At 38.8% G+C, this 16,247-nt stretch overlaps 1 pseudogene; it reads right to left on the reverse strand.

Moving 5' to 3' along the window:
* The window catches only part of LOC136391592 (nuclear pore complex protein Nup107-like), a 57,680-nt pseudogene that overhangs the window by 16,287 nt on the left and 25,146 nt on the right, over positions 1-16,247 (reverse strand).

Here is a 16,247-nt window from a genome sequence, read left to right on the forward strand (position 1 = left end):
CCTCATCTATCTGTTTTACCTCTCTTTCTTTTATATCCATGATATTCAATTTTCTCTTCTTTAATGGCATCTGAGTGTGGTTTTGTTGATAGTATTAATGAGATTTAATAAAGAATAAAAAGTTAAAAAAATAACAATAAAATATCGAAAAGAGGTTTTTTATAAATTAATTATTAATTAAAGAAAAATAAAATAAAATAAAAATTTGAAAAAAAGAAAATTATTCCTCCCCTTCCTTTTTTCCTCTCCTCTTCTCTCCCCTCTTTCTTGAGAAAATATTGTTGTGAACTGTGAATTATATTGTACTAAATAGAACAAACAATACCTGTAATGGAGGGCCTGAATTGGGGAGAGGTAATAAAGGGGCAAAGGAAAAAGAGAAAAGAAAAAAAAGGGGGGCAGCGGTATGGACCCACAAAAAGCAAATAAGGAAAAATTTGGGTCAAGAATAAAATGATTTGCTTTTAGTGCTGACTGACTAAGAGTTATGATGAGAGGAATAAGAGGGAAACAGGAAAAAGGGGGGGAGAATTAAAAAATTAAAAAATTACTATTGTATTTAGTGGAACAAGAACTAGATAAAATGGAGAGCCAGGGATGGGAGTACTGCTAGTGAGTTAAAAAGGTGAAGTAAAAAAAACCCAAAATGCCACAAACATAAGTTTGAGTCCCAGATAAGATAATTTGTTCGTTATTGAGGTTTGAATGAGAGGAGATGTAAAGGAGAAAGGAAGAGACTAATATAGAGGGAGAAGAGAGAGAGAGAGAGAGAGAGAGAGAGAGAAAAGACGGAACCACTAAAAGAAGAAAAAAGAAAAAGGAGGAGAGAGAGAGAGTTAAGGGTTTTGGAGTGCAACCCTCATAGAGAGAAAGGAAGAGGAAAGAAAAGATAATGGGAGATGTAACACTTATGGGTAGTATAGTTCAAATAGAGGAGAGAGTAAGGCCAGCAGAGAATTAAACAACCAAATTGGAGGAGGAAAAAAAGAAAAAAAAATCAAGAATGAAGATAGGAGACACAGACGAACAAATATAATAAAATGGGATAGGTAATAAAGTCTGCGGATCATTCTTGATTTTGAGAGGTTATTGTCTTGCTTTTTCTTTTCTGTCCCTCTTCTTGGTCGGTGACTTTGTACCCCGGGTTCTGCCCCTGTGGCACGCTCTGGTAGAGGTTTGCAGTTGATATTTCTCTATGGCGATGTCATGTATTGGGCTTCAGTCTCATTGGCAGTCGAGGCTCATTAGCATTTATAGGCTCCGACAGTGAGAGAGTCCATGTTCCTGGAGCCTCTCTTCTAGTCTTTCCTTCCTCAATTAGAAGCCTGATAATCCAGCTATGGGGTTGCTGCTGCCTCTGCCTGGATAGTAAGAGGCTCAAAGAGTTGGCAACTCCCCACTCTATTTCCACTCAGCACTGGGCTCTGGGTAAGGCTCAAAGACCTCTAACTCTGCCCCTCTGTGGGATAACACGAGTGCCCACCCCTGAGGTGCTCAGAGAAATCTCTTGCCTACTCTCCGTGCGCGCCAACCAGGATATCAGGCCAGCCGTCTCTCACTCCGAGAAAGCCCTTTGCCTGCACGGAGAAGTTCGTGTTGGAATTGGCTCTAGCTCCCTCCCCGAGCACGGCCCCTTCAGGGCACTGGGGCAGTTCGGAGATTCCGCTTTTGGCCCTCACACAGGCCTCTGACTCTGCTCTCTGTGGGACAACACAGGCGCCCACCCCTGAGGTTCTCAGAGGAATCTCTCGCCCACTCTCCGTGCGTGCAGACCTGGATATCAGGCCAGCCGTCTCTCACTCTGAGAAAGCCCTCGGCCCACACGGAAAAGTTCCAATGTTGGAATTGGCTCTGGCTCCCTCCCCGTGCGCGGCTCCCTCAGGGCGCTGGGGCAATTTGGAGATTCTGCTTTCGGCCCACACAAAGGCCTCTGACTCTGCCTCTCCGTGGGTTAACAAGGGCAGTGCCCACCCCTGAGGTGTTCAGAGGAATCTCTCACCCACTATCTGCGCGCGCTAACCAGGAGATGGGGAAAATGGCTGCCCCATTTGTTTTTCTTTATCTGGGTTTGGCGCGAGTGTTATCTTGTATTGCCTGGGTTGCCACAGTCAACAGTTTTTCCTCGGCTTGGATCTCCATGCCACAGCCTGGTTTGGCCATTTGTGCCGCGGCCTGGATCTATTCACCCCCTTTGCCTGCCTTAGTTTCTATACTGTAAGTTCCTAGTGAAAGCAACCTTATTTAGGTTAGTGAGGAAGGCGGAGCATTTCTTACTCCCTATTTCCCCCAGGGTTTGATTATATATTTAGCCAATTTTTCACTCGACTGTACCTTCGGGTGTGTTGCAAAACATCTGAAGGCTCCAAGGATAGGTTTTTCTGTTTCTGGTTGAAGATCTTGTTGAGTTTATGGAGAGATTTATCGGTATCGCTTCCTACCGCGCCATCACTCTGACGTCATCCCAGGTTATAATTTTTTGGTAACTTTTTCTTGAATTTAGATTAACAAATTCTTATCTTATTGATTCTAGTAACTTACTGGGTTTTGGGTTTCTAGATTTACACTCTTATCATATACAAATGTTCACTCCTTTCTAATGTTTGTATCTATTCCTTGACTTTCTTGTTTATGTTTTCACTAGCTGGAATCTCCAAAATAATAAACTAGCAATAAACTCTTGACAGAAAAAGCATTAATTCCTTACTATACAAAATTCTTGTTGTACAACAAGGAAAAGATAAAGCCCAACAGAAAAATGGGTAAAAGATCAGAACAGGAAATTCACAGATGGCAAATAAACACAGAATAACTTGCTTGGCCTTATGAATACACAGAAAAATATCTGCAGAACAGTCTTCTCCTGTTTTCCACCTAATCTGATGGACTGGAAAAAAATTAAGAGGGTGCTATTTTGGACCAGGACATGTTAATAAATTACTTGTGGGAGTATGAATTGTTACAACCAGTTAATTAATTTAATATACATATGTCGCCTGACCAGGCGGTGGTGCAGTGGATAGAGTATTGGACTGGGATGTGGAAGGACCCAGGTTCGAGACACCGATGTCACCAGCTTGAGCGCAGGCTCACATGGTTTGAGCAAAGCTCACCTGCTTGGACCCAAGGTCACTGGCTCGAGCAAGGGGTTACTAGGTCCACTGTGCCCCCTCCCAATCAAAGCACATATGAGAAAGCAATCAATGAACAATTAAGGAACTGCAACAAAAAAACTGATGATTGATGCTTCTCATCTCTCTCCGTTCCTGTCTGTCTGTCCCTGTCTATCCCTTTCTCTGACTCTCTCTGTCACTGTAACACACACACACACACACACACACACACACACACACACACACATGCCCCGTAACCCAGCAACCCTGTTTTCGGGAAAGCTATCCTAAAGAACAGGACTAGTAAATAAGTATATATACACACAAATATTCATTACAGTGCTAGAAACAACCTAAATATCACCAAAACTGGAACGATTTAAAATAACACATCATTCTACAGAACATTAAGTACCTATTAAAAAGAATAAGTTAGTTTATTAAATCTTTATCCACTTACTTGGAGTATCATTAAATAAAAAACAAAAGCAAAGCTGTAGAGTGATGTATATGTAGTTTGAGAAAAACAACAAAATCCTACAGTAGAATATCTATATTACTTCTACATATTTGTAAAAGTACGGAGAAAGATATGGAAGGATACATATCAATATTCTTTACCATCTCAGGAGAATGAGAATAACCATAAAGATGTTAAGAGGAAATGACATCGTTTTTATTATTGGATTACTTTGTTCCAAGGACATATGCTATTACTTTGGTCATTTAAAAAGTTTTTTTTAAATATTATATTATTTTGAGATCTAGAAAAAGCCTTATGTTTTCCATTATGTGTGTTTATTTTTCAAAAGTTAAGGGATAAATTAGCTTACATGCATACAATATATTTAAGTAAGATCAACCCTAAACCAAAGAAACAGAAATTATATATTACTTAAACATGCAATTAGGTTTTTTTCCTTTTAAAGATGTCTCTCATTTGGATAATAGGCAAGGAAAAGAAGGGAGAAGATAACAAGGTTTCACATATTTCTTTTGCCTTCCAGCTACAGTGCATGATAGCATAACATATATTGTTTCTTATTCCAATTATTGTAAAATATTCACATTAATATTGACCTTTTTATCAGTAGCTTAAAGTTGTTCAAAAACTTTTCTTAGGTCCAACTTTGAAAAAAAGAACAGAAAAGGGATAAAATGATATTAATATGAACAAGAGATACAAAATAAAACTTTACAGTATACTAAAAATCACCATAACTAAAGCAAACCAACAAACTCACTTTGTTTCCAGATATTCTCTAGGGAGTTCTTCAGTCTCATCTGGAGTTATAACCGATGTCCGGATCTCCTGTTCCACCAGACTGTCCACCATCACCCAGAAGTAGGCCCACTCTGTGTCTTCCCAGGTATCACAGACAGGAAGAAGTTTTGCCCCCATTCCAAAGCAGAAACACGTAGACATCATCAGCAGAAAAGAAAGGAAAAGCAGTTAGACTCATTGATATGGACGATAAAGTCACTATAATCACAAAATACTGGAGATTGTAATGTAAACAATCATATCAAATAACCCACACACACCCTGCCAAACCATATCTTCTAAGTTTGAACCATTGAGATATTTTCCATACTGAGTTCACAATAGCATCAATTTTTCATGCTGATATATGATGGAGTTTCAACTAATTAATATAACATACCTCAAAATAGCTGCAAAATGTAGGGTTTTGGGGTCAGATACAGGATTGTTAGACAGTCCAAACAGCCACTGAGCCTCAGTGGTATACTTATGCAGAAAGCTATGTATACTATAAGTCATCAGTAAGTGTATGTTGTAATTAAATTTACAATTCTTAAAAACTGAAGTCTGATTTCATGTATTAAAACATCATTTGGTAGGCCTGACACGTGGTGGCACAGTGGATAAAGCGTCGACCTGGAATGCTGAGGTCGCCGGTTCGAAACCCTGGGCTTGCCTGGTCAAGGCACATATGGGAGTTGATGCTTCCAGCTCCTCCCCCCTTCTCTCTTTCTGTCTCTCTCTCCTCTCTCTCCCTCTCTGTCTCTCTTCTCTAAAAATGAATAAATAAAATAAAATAATTTAAAAAATAGTATCTACTATCACATAATTTAAAAAAAAAATCATTTGGTAATGGGATATATCATATTAAGCAGCTCAAGTCACTATTCTATTTCATGATTACCTTTATCACTGCTACTCTTAAAAACTAGCTTAAGTTTTTAAGATTTATCATATACAATTATGAGAATATTTTATGTATCTTGTTTCATTCCATAGAAAAAAAGGATTATTAGAATAGCTGTCATACCTGCTTGATAATCCCACTTAAAGCAGCATAAATTGCTCTCTTATATCTTTAAAAAAAAACTCTGAAATGCAATAAATATAAACTAATTTGGAAAATTGTTTTTCTTTAGTATGTCATTTTTTTCATAATTTGTAATTTTGCAATGTCTTCTAACTGAACTGATTTACTTGATCCTTTCTAAACTTACTGCAAGACCTTGTGGGGTGATAAGAAGGAAGGATCCCTTGGTTGGACAATACAGTCAATGGTGAAATCTTCAGGAAAAGTCAAGCATCTAAGCTTCGAATACAGGGCTAAAGCAGAACCAAGTCTAATGGAGCCTTTATTTATAATAGTCTAATTTTATTCCAGACAGAATTTGTATAAGTGTTTTCAGCTAGAAAGTTCCTAAATATCTAATATTACCTGATACTGGCCTAAAAACATCAAAACAAAGCACTTAGAACCTGTCACATCAGTTTGCATAAAATTCCTAAACAGAATTAATTATATTCATTAAATTATTCCATTTCACTTCCAGAATATATTAGTGGCACTTTCAGTTTTCTTATCCACATAAGAGACTACAGAGAATCTCCCGAGTCCTCCTCTGCCTTCTGGCTCCAATTAGTTGTCCTGCCCGTTCTTGCTCCCTTCCTTTCCTCTCTCAATGTTATTCTGGGACAGGTCCTTACTACTTAGTGTCTGAATAATTCTGACAGGCTTCTAACCAGTTTCTCGGCCTTTACTCCATTCAACTTTAAGCCTATTTTCTTCTGCCTCCAAATCTTAAAACACTGCTGTCATGTGCCATCAAGGTTTCAATGGTTCGTCACTATCTGTGATAAAAAAAAAAACCCAAAACTCTTATTCCTTAAAGCAGCACTTGAAGACTACCACCTGTTCTTAATTTATCTCTTTCAATCATCTTTGCCCTTACAGTCAGTTCTGCTACAATGCTTGTTTTGAAAATGTGGACATGTTCCAATGCAATTGATATATCGAGGAATAATCTGAACATAAAGCAAATTTCCCTTCTGCTTATGCAGTTTCATCCTCAAGAAACACTAAGTGAACCGGCCACTTAAAAATATATAAAAATAGCCCTGGCTGGTTGGCTCAGTGGTAGAGTGTCAGCCTGGTGTGCAGGAGTCCCAGGTTTGATTCCTGGCCAGGGCACACAGGAGAAGCGCCCATCTGCTTCTCCACCCCTCCCCCTCTCCTTCCTCTCTTGTCTCTCTCTTCCCCTCCCGCAGCCAGGGCTCCATTGGAACAAAGTTGGCCCGGGCTCTGAGGATGGCTCTGCGGCCTCTGCCTTAGGTGCTAGAATGACTCTGGTTGCAACAGAGCAATGCCCCAGATGGGCAGAGCATTGCCCCCTTGTTGGCATGCCAGGTGGATCCCAGTCGGGCACATGCAGGAGTCTGTCTGACTGCCTCCCCGTTTCTAACTTCAGAAGGAAAAAAAAAAAAAAAAATATATATATATATATTCATTTTAGAGAGAGAGAGACAGAGAGAGAAGGGAGGGAGGAGCAGAAGGCATCAACTCCCATATGTGCCTTAACCAGGGAAGCCTGGGGTTTCGAACCGGCGACCTCAGTGTTCCAGGTCAACGCTTTTACCCACTGCGCCACCACAGGTCAGGCCTATATATATATATATAAATAACACAGCTCAAACGACCTCAGTTCATCAGGTATGTGGTAAGCTAAACTGATACACATCAAGTCTTAAACTTTTCTGTTAGATTTCAGAAAGCCTCCTCTTATCACTTCACAATAACTCCTAAACTGGAACCCTCTGGCACCCAATTCCACCAGCAAACTTCAAGTCTCTTTCAAGGTAAATGGCCACATTTATTGTAGTATCTATGCATTTCCTATCCATTTCACAGTGCAGTGTGAAACTGCGTTGTTTCTATTAACCTTTTATCTTTTTATGTATTGCTGATGGTCTTTGAGCATTGTGCTCTTAACTCCTTTCCCCCCAAAAGTCCTGTAGGTTTCTGTACAATTTTGCATGCTGCAGTGATCTTTGGAATGCATAAGTTACATCATAACCTAAATATCCTACCTAGAATTCCTTATTTTCATGCCCAACAGCCTAAACCCCACTAATTTTTAAAAAGTTCAATTTAATTCTCTCTCTCGGGAACCAGCTTTAGCCCAATGCTAACTCTCAGAATTCATTGGTACCTCCTTCATATTTCTGCCTTATGTTTAATTCTTACTACTTAGTGTCTGAATAATTCTGATTAGCAGTTAAGTCTGCCAACTCCTATCCTCAATTTGATTGGAAGTTCTCTGAAAGAGGAATTTCCGCCTTATACCACTCTGAACATTCCACAGCACCTTCCGCAGGGCTTCAATTAATTAGAGTAAAACTCAGTATCAGTAAATATTTTATTATATGTTACATCTTCTGCCATTCTCCAACAACTTATTTTTTAAATGCATCAATATGGATTTCCTTCAACAGGCCCTAATTCTAGTCCTATAAGACAGTTAAAGAAATAAAACAATAGTTTAAAATGAGCCCTCTTGTTGATTTCTTAAAGTAAAAGCTATGCCTCACAAAGACTGGCATTTAGAGCTAAATATATCCCCAATTCTCAGAATAAAATCTACTAAAATACCTCCGTTAATATCAGGGTCATCATAGAGCTTCCAGCCTTCAAGTGTTGCAGCTCTCCATGCCTGAACACAATGTTTACAGAGCCATTGTGCCTTCATAAACAAGAAAAAGCAGGTAGTCACATAATGGTGCAGTGCTGGACAAGTGTTAATGGCTTATAGAAAAGTATAATCAATGTACGACAGGATCACATAACTTATGACACATGTTACAGAGGATGATGTAGACCAGGGGTCGGGAACCTTTTTGGCTGAGAGAGCCATGAACACCACGTATTTTAAAATGTAATTCCATGAGAGCCATACAATATGTTTAACATTAAATACAAGTAAATGTGTGCATTTTATGTAAGACCAACACTTTTAAAGTACAATAAGTCTCTGAATTCTTTTTAATAACATTGTTATGCTGTTGCTAACTAATGGTGAATAAAGTACTTCTTACCATTAATGCGACTTCTGGTGCTGCATGGTTTTGCTGATGGTTTTGTAGTCTTGTTGATACGTGGTGAGGTTAAACTTCATGCAGGCATTGAGACTTCCATTCATTAAAAGTGATTGTAGGTTGGTCTTAATGTTCTTTAGATGTGAAAAAGACTGCTCACATGCATATACAGAGCCAAACATTGTCAGTACAGCAATACTCACATGCTGCACTGTGTGGTATGTGACGGGAAGCGCGTTCCAAGTTTTGAATATCAGCTGGTCCACAGGTTGAAGTTTTTTCATTTCTCCCCACTTGTGTTTGCTCACCAATTCTGCTTGCTGTCATGCAAGTCTTTCCAAATCATCATTCAGTGACTTGAACTTATCCATCCACATGTCTGAGGCCTTCAGGTCAGCAGCTTGTAGCTCAAAATCTCTGACGGAGACACCGGGGATATAACTCAGGTCAGCACTGTCCACTACACACTCGTGTGGATGGGTGATGAACTTAAAAAGACGAGTATGGGCCCTGGCCGGTTGGCTCAGTGGTAGAGCGTCGGCCTAGCGTGCGGAGGACCCGGGTTCGATTCCCGGCCAGGGCACACAGGAGAAGCACCCATTTGCTTCTCCACCCCTCTGCCGCACTTTCCTCTCTGTCTCTCTGGTCCCCTCCCGCAGCCAAGGCTCCATTGGAGCAAAGATGGCCCGGGCGCTGGGGATGGCTCTGTGGCCTCTGCCCCAGGCACTAGAGTGGCTCTGGTCGCAACATGGCGATGCCCAGGATGGGCAGAGCATCGCCCCCTGGTGGGCAGAGCATCGCCCATGGTGGGCGTGCCGGGTAGATCCCGGTCAGGCGCATGCGGGAGTCTGTCTGACTGTCTCTCCCTGTTTCCAGCTTCAGAAAAATGAAAAAAAAAAAATAATAATAATAAATAAAAAAAAAAAAAGACGAGTATGCTCACAAAATTCTCCAAAGCACACTTTGAATGACTGCAGGAGATTAGATGTGAAGCCTGCTAGCTGCTGGAGATCAAGATGTTGAGCAGGGTCACTTGCTGTGCATGCATCTTTAAACTCTCCCAGTTTTTCAAAGTGTAGTAAATGACTTGTTTCAATGTCGATGATGAAGAGTTCCAGCTTGTTTTCAAATGCAAACACTGCTTGTTGAAGGGATAAGAATGTATTTCCAACGCCTTGTATTTTTACATTGAGCTGGTTCAGATGTTCAGTCATGTCCACGAGATAGTAGAACTTCAGGAGCCACTCAGTGTTAGCTAACTCAGGATGCTCGACAATTTTCATTTCAAGAAAAGTCCAGATTTCACTCAGACAAGCCGCAAAATGGCTGAGCACCTTCCCTCTTGACAACCAATGCACATTACTGTGCAGAAGCAGAGCAGGATAATTATTCCCAAGTTCATCCAGCAGTGTTTTAAACTGGCGATCATTTAAAGCTTGGGCAACAATAAAGTTGACCACCCCAATGACCAGCGACATCACCTCACCAAGCTGCTTGCCACATGTCTGAACACAAAGCGCCTCCTGATGTAGGATGCAGTGAAAACTTAGGATGGGTCTCTTTTCATGTTCACTAAGAAGCATTATGAATCCTCTGTTTTTCCCCACCATGCACGGAGCACCATCAGTACACACCGAAATAAGTTTATCCATTGGTAGATAATATTTTTTTAGTGAACTCAGTGAAAGACTTGAATAAATCCTCCCCTCTTGTTGTCTCTTTTAAAGGCAAAACAGCAAGACTTTCCTCACATAGTGTGTCACCAACAGCATACCTTGCAATCACGTTGAACTGGGATAAATGGCTTACGTGTTGACTCATCCAAAGCAAGAGAAAAGAATGGTGCTGCATTTATGTCCTTCACTTGTGTTGCCTCAATTTGATTTGTCATCATGATGGTACTATCGTGAACAGTTCTTGCTGACAAGGCATGTCTTTTATTCATTTGATTATCTTGTCTTTATCTGAAAAGTCATCAAAAAGTTCATTGGCAACATCAAGCATCAATGTTTTAGCATACTCCCCATCTGTGAATGGATTTCTGTTTCTCAAAATTGCTAAAGCACCAGCAAAGCTAGCCAAATTCCAGTCACCTTGTTGGGTCCAAACACAGAGTTGCTGCTGACTAGCTTGCACTCTGCACAGTAGCTCTTGACATGCTTTCTTCCTGCTGTCCCCTGCTGGATATTTCTTTGTTTTTTTTTTTTTTTTTTTTTTTAATTTTTCTGAAGCTGGAAACGGGGAGAGACAGTCAGACAGACTCCTGCATGCGCCCGACCGGGATCCACCCGGCACGCCCACCATGGGGCGACGCTCTGCCCACCAGGGGGCGATAATCTGCCCATCCTGGGCGTTGCCATGTTGCGACCAGAGCCACTCTAGCGCCTGAGGCAGAGGCCACAGAGCCATCCCCAGCGCCCGGGCCATCTTTGCTCCAATGGAGCCTTGGCTGCCGGAGGGGAAGAGAGAGACAGAGAGGAAAGTGCGGCGGAGGGGTGGAGAAGCAAATGGGTGCTTCTCCTGTGTGCCCTGGCCGGGAATCAAACCCGGGTCCTCCGCACGCTAGGCCGACGCTCTACCGCTGAGCCACCCTGCTGGATATTTCAATGCAAATGTAGTATGGCGTGTGTCGAAGCGCTGCTTTTATATTTGACCATTTCATCAATGCAATTTTATCATTTTATATTAGACACACTGCAGAACCTGCTCTCTCCACAAAGGTGGATTCCTCTGTCCATTCCTGCTGAAAGTACGATACTCCTCATCTTTTTTTTCTTTTAGCCATCTTCTTCATCAAAAGGGTTTCTGCAATTAGCTAGCTGACTACTTGATTAAAAGGAAGGAAGTTTACTTTCTGACCTCACAATAACCTGTGTATGTTATGCATTATCCAATAAAAATTTGGTGTTGTCCCGGAGGACAGCTGTGGTTGGTTCCAGCCACCCGCAACCATAAACATGAGTGGTAGGAAATGTAATGTTTTATATTTTTAAGGTTATTTTTTTATTAAAGATTTGTCTGTGAGCCATAGGTTCCCGACCCCTGATGTAGACAATTATTGATGGCATTTTACTTTATTACCATATGTATGTCTTACTGTGATCTCTGCTTCTCTTTTCCTAATAATTGCTTCACCCTGATTTTGGGCTAATCAGTATGTCCTCATGGAGCCCACAGGTATTTAATTCTGCTAGAGACAAATGGGGCTAAAGAGGTTGATGACCCTCAAATTCACATAAAAGTATTTAAAAAACAGTGTTAGCTTCCAAGATGGCACAGTGCTATTGCTCAATCAAGCCTGACCAGGCAGTGGTACAGTGGATAGAGCATGGGGCTGGGATGCTGAGAACCCAGATTCGAAACCCCAAGGTCATCAGCTTAAGTGTGGGCTTACCTGGCTTGAAAACAGCAAGCAAGAAAAATACAGTTACCTACAAGGGAGCTTCCATAAGACTGTCAGCTGATTGCCTAAAAGAAACTTTACAGGCCAGAAGAGATTGGCACAGAATATTCAGAGTCATGAAAGCAAAGACGTACAACTTGCTAGCCATCATTTAAAATTGACAAAGAAATAAAGAGCTCAAGACAAGAAAAAGCTCAAGAGGTTCATCACCACCAAGTCAGGATTACCAAAAATAAATAAATAAATAAATAAAATTCTTTGAGAAAGAAACATAATATGAATAATAAAATGGCAATAACTATGTACCTATCAATAATCACTTTAAATGTAAATAAGTTAAATGCTTCAATCAAAACATATAGGGTAGCTGAATGAATAATAAAACAAGACCCATGTATATGCTGTCTATAAGAGACCCACTTTAGATACACACCGACTAAAAGTAAAGGATGGAAAAAGATATTTCATGCAAAGGGAAACAAAAGCTTAAGTAGCAATACTTATATCAGAAAACATAGACTTTTAAAAAAGGTCGTACTAAGAGACAAAGAAGGGCATTACATAATGATAATCAACCTAACAAGAGAAAATAATGTTGTGAATATTTATGTACCCAACATAGGTGCACCTAAATATATAAAGCAAATCTTGATGGACATAAAGGGTGAGTTCAACAGAAATACAATCATAGTAGGGGATTTTACCACTCCATTGATATCAATGTATAAATCTTTCAGACAGAAAACAACAAGGAATCAACAGCCTTAAATGACACATCCAATTAGATGGGCTTAATTAATATTTTTAGAGCATTTCACCCTAAAATATTAAACATTATTTTCAAGATCACATCAAACATTTTCCAGTACAGAGAGCATGTCAGACCATAAAACAAGTCTCAATAAATTTAAGAAGATTGAAATCACACCAAGCATCTTCTCTGACCACAGTGGTATAAAACTAAAAATCAATTACAAGAATAAAACACACAAATACATGGAAGCTAATAAGGTAGTAAACAATGAATGAGCCAACAATGAGACCAAGAAAGAAATAAAAAGATATGTTAAGACATATAAAAATGAAAACACAACCTCAAATCTGTGGGACACAATGAAAGCAGTCCTAGAGGAAAATTCATAGCAATACAGGTCTACCTCAAGAAACAAGAAAGATCTCAAATGAACAATTTAACCCTATACGGAAAGGAACTAGAAAAGAACAACAAAGAGCAAAGTGAATAGAAGAAAATAATAAAGATCAAAGCAGAATTAAATGAAATAGAATCTAAAACAATACAAAATATCAATGAAACCAAAGCTAATTCTTTCAAAAGATAAACAAGACTGATAAATCTTTAACCAGACTTATCATGGAAAAAAAAAAAAAAGAAGACCAAAATAAATAAAATCAGAAATTAAAGAGAAGTGATAACTGACACTAAGAAGGATTATAAGAAAATACTATGAACAATTATATGCCAACAAATTGAACATCCTGAAAGAAATGAATTTCTAGAAACATACAATTTTTTGAGATTGAATCAATAAGAAACAATAATACTGAACAGATTGATTACAACCAAAGAAATCAAAGCAGTAATCAAAATACTCCCAACAGGCCCTGGCCGGTTGGTTCAGTGATAGAGCGTCAGCCTGGTGTGCAGGAGTCCTGGGTTTGATTCCCAGCCAGAGCACACAGGAGAACCACCCATCTGCTTCTCCACCCCTCCCCCTCTCCTTCCTGTCTGTCTCTCTCTTCCCCTCCCGCAGCCAAGGCTCCATTGGAGCAAAGTTGGCCCAGGCGCTGAGAGGATGGCTCTGTGGCCTCTGCCTCAGGCACTAGAATGGCTCTGGTTGCAACAGAGCGATGTCCCAGATGGGCAGAGCATCACCCCCTGGTGAGCGTGCCAGGTGGATCCTGGTCAGGCGCATGCGGGAGTCTGTCTGACTGCCTCCCTGTTTCCAACATCAGAAAAATACAAAAAAATACTCCCAACAAATTAAAGTCCTGGGCCAGATGGCTTTATAGGTGAATTTCACCAAACATTCTAAGAATAATTAACACTATTCTTCTCAAGCCAGTCCAAAAAATTTTGAGAAGATATTCAAGTTTATTTTATTTTATGAAGCCGGCATTATCTTGATTCCAAAACCAGATAATGACATTACAGAAAGAAAAGTATAGGCCAATATCCCTGATGAATATAGATGAATATAGAATCCTCAACAAAATATTAGCAAACTGAATGCAGCAATACTTTTAAAAGATCATACAGCATGATTAAGTGGGACTTATTCCTGGAATGCAAGTTTGGTTCAATATACGCAAATCAATTAACACAATCACACCATAAACAAAATGAAGGATAAAATTATATGGTCACATTAATAAATGCAAAAAACACCCCAAAAATTAAACAAAAAAACCCACACCTGACAAAATCCAGCATTCACTTATGATAAAAACTGTCAGCAAAGTGTGAATAGAGAAAACACATTACAACATAACAAAGGAAATATATGACAAACCCACAGCTAACATACTCAATGAGGAAAAATTAAAAGCTTTTTCCTTAAGATGAGGAACACAACAGGAATGTCCACATTCACCACTCTTATTAAACATAGTGTTGGAAGTCCTAGCCACAGCAATCAGACAAGAAGGAATAAAAGGCTTCCAAGTTGGAAAGAAAGAAGTAAAACTGTCATTATTTCCAGATGATATGATACCATATAAAAGAACCCTAAAGACTCCACCAAAAACTACATAAAACTGAGAAGTTCAGTAAAGTATTGTAGAATATAAAATAATATTTGAAAAATTGGTTGCATTTTTGTATACCAGTAAAGAGTTATCAGAAAAAGAAACTAAAAAAGCAACCCCATTTACAATTACATAAAATAATACCTAGTAATAAATTTAACCAAGTAGATAATATTCTAGGCTTGGAAAATTACAAGATATTGAAAAAACTGAAGAAGATACAAGTAAATGGAAGCATATACCTATGGCTCTTGGATACAAAGAATTAACATCATTAAAATGACCATACTATCCAAGGCAATCTATAGATTCAACACAATACTTATCAAAATACCTATGGTATTTTTCATAGAACTAGAACAAATAATCCAAAATTTTGTATAGATCACAAAAGACCTCTAACAGCCCCAGCTATCTCAAGAAGAACAAAATTGGTGGTATCATGCTACCTGATATCAAAGTGTACTACAAGTCTACAGTAATCAAAACTGTACTGGCATAAAAATAGGCATAAATAGCAGAATACACATTTTCTTCAAGTGCATCTGGAATAGTCTTCAGGATAGACCTTAGATTAGGCCAGAAATTCATTAGTCTTAATGAATTTAAGACTGGAATTACATAAAGTATCTGTTCTGATAACAAAGAAATGAAATTTGAAATTAATAGAAGGAAAACTGAAAAATCCTAAAACATATTGAAATGAAACAACATATTTTTGACCTTTGGGTCAATGATGAAATCACTAGGAAAATTAGAAGATATGAGACAAATAAAAATGAAAACAACATGCCCAAACTTAGATTCAGTAGAAGCAGTGCTGAGTGGAAAATTCATAGCAGTAAACATTTATATTTAAGAGCAATCTAAAACCAACAACCTAAGTTAACACCTTAAGAAACTTCAAAGAGAGGAAGTAAACCCAAAGCTAGCAGAGATATAAAATAAAGATTAGAACAGTGATAAGCAAATTTGAGGAAAAAAACTAATAGAGGAAAGTCAATGAAACAAAAAGTTATTAAAAAACATTAACAAAGTTGACAAAACTTTAGCTAAAGTAACTAAAAACAACTCAATTAACATTAGAAATGAGAAAGGAGACATTAGAACAGATTTTATATAGGTATAAAAAGAAACATAAGAAGACTATAAACAAACTATATAACAAATTCCTAGAAACACACAGAAGAAGAATTAATATCAATCCTCCTCGAATGCTTCCAAAAAATTAAAGAGGAGGGAATATTTCCAAACTCATTGTATGAGGTCAGCTCATACAATTAATTACACTGCTACCAAATCCTGGCAAATACACTACAAGAGAAGAAAACTGCAGATTAATATTCTTGACAAATATTATAGCTAAAATCTTCAGGAAAATACTAGCAGACAGAATTTAAAAGCACATTTAAAAGATTATACACCATGACCAAAGTGGGACTTATTCCTGGAATGCAGGGATGGGTCAACAAATATTAATCAATATAACATACCACATTAACAGAATGAAGGTGGGAGGATCCATGATCATCTCAATTGATGCAGATAGGTATTTGGCATAATTTAACAACTTTTTATGATATAAACACTCAGGAACAAGACAAGGGTGCCTACC

The sequence above is a fragment of the Saccopteryx leptura genome, chromosome 2 (assembly GCF_036850995.1).
Source record: "Saccopteryx leptura isolate mSacLep1 chromosome 2, mSacLep1_pri_phased_curated, whole genome shotgun sequence".
NCBI classification, from domain to species: Eukaryota; Metazoa; Chordata; class Mammalia; order Chiroptera; family Emballonuridae; genus Saccopteryx; species Saccopteryx leptura.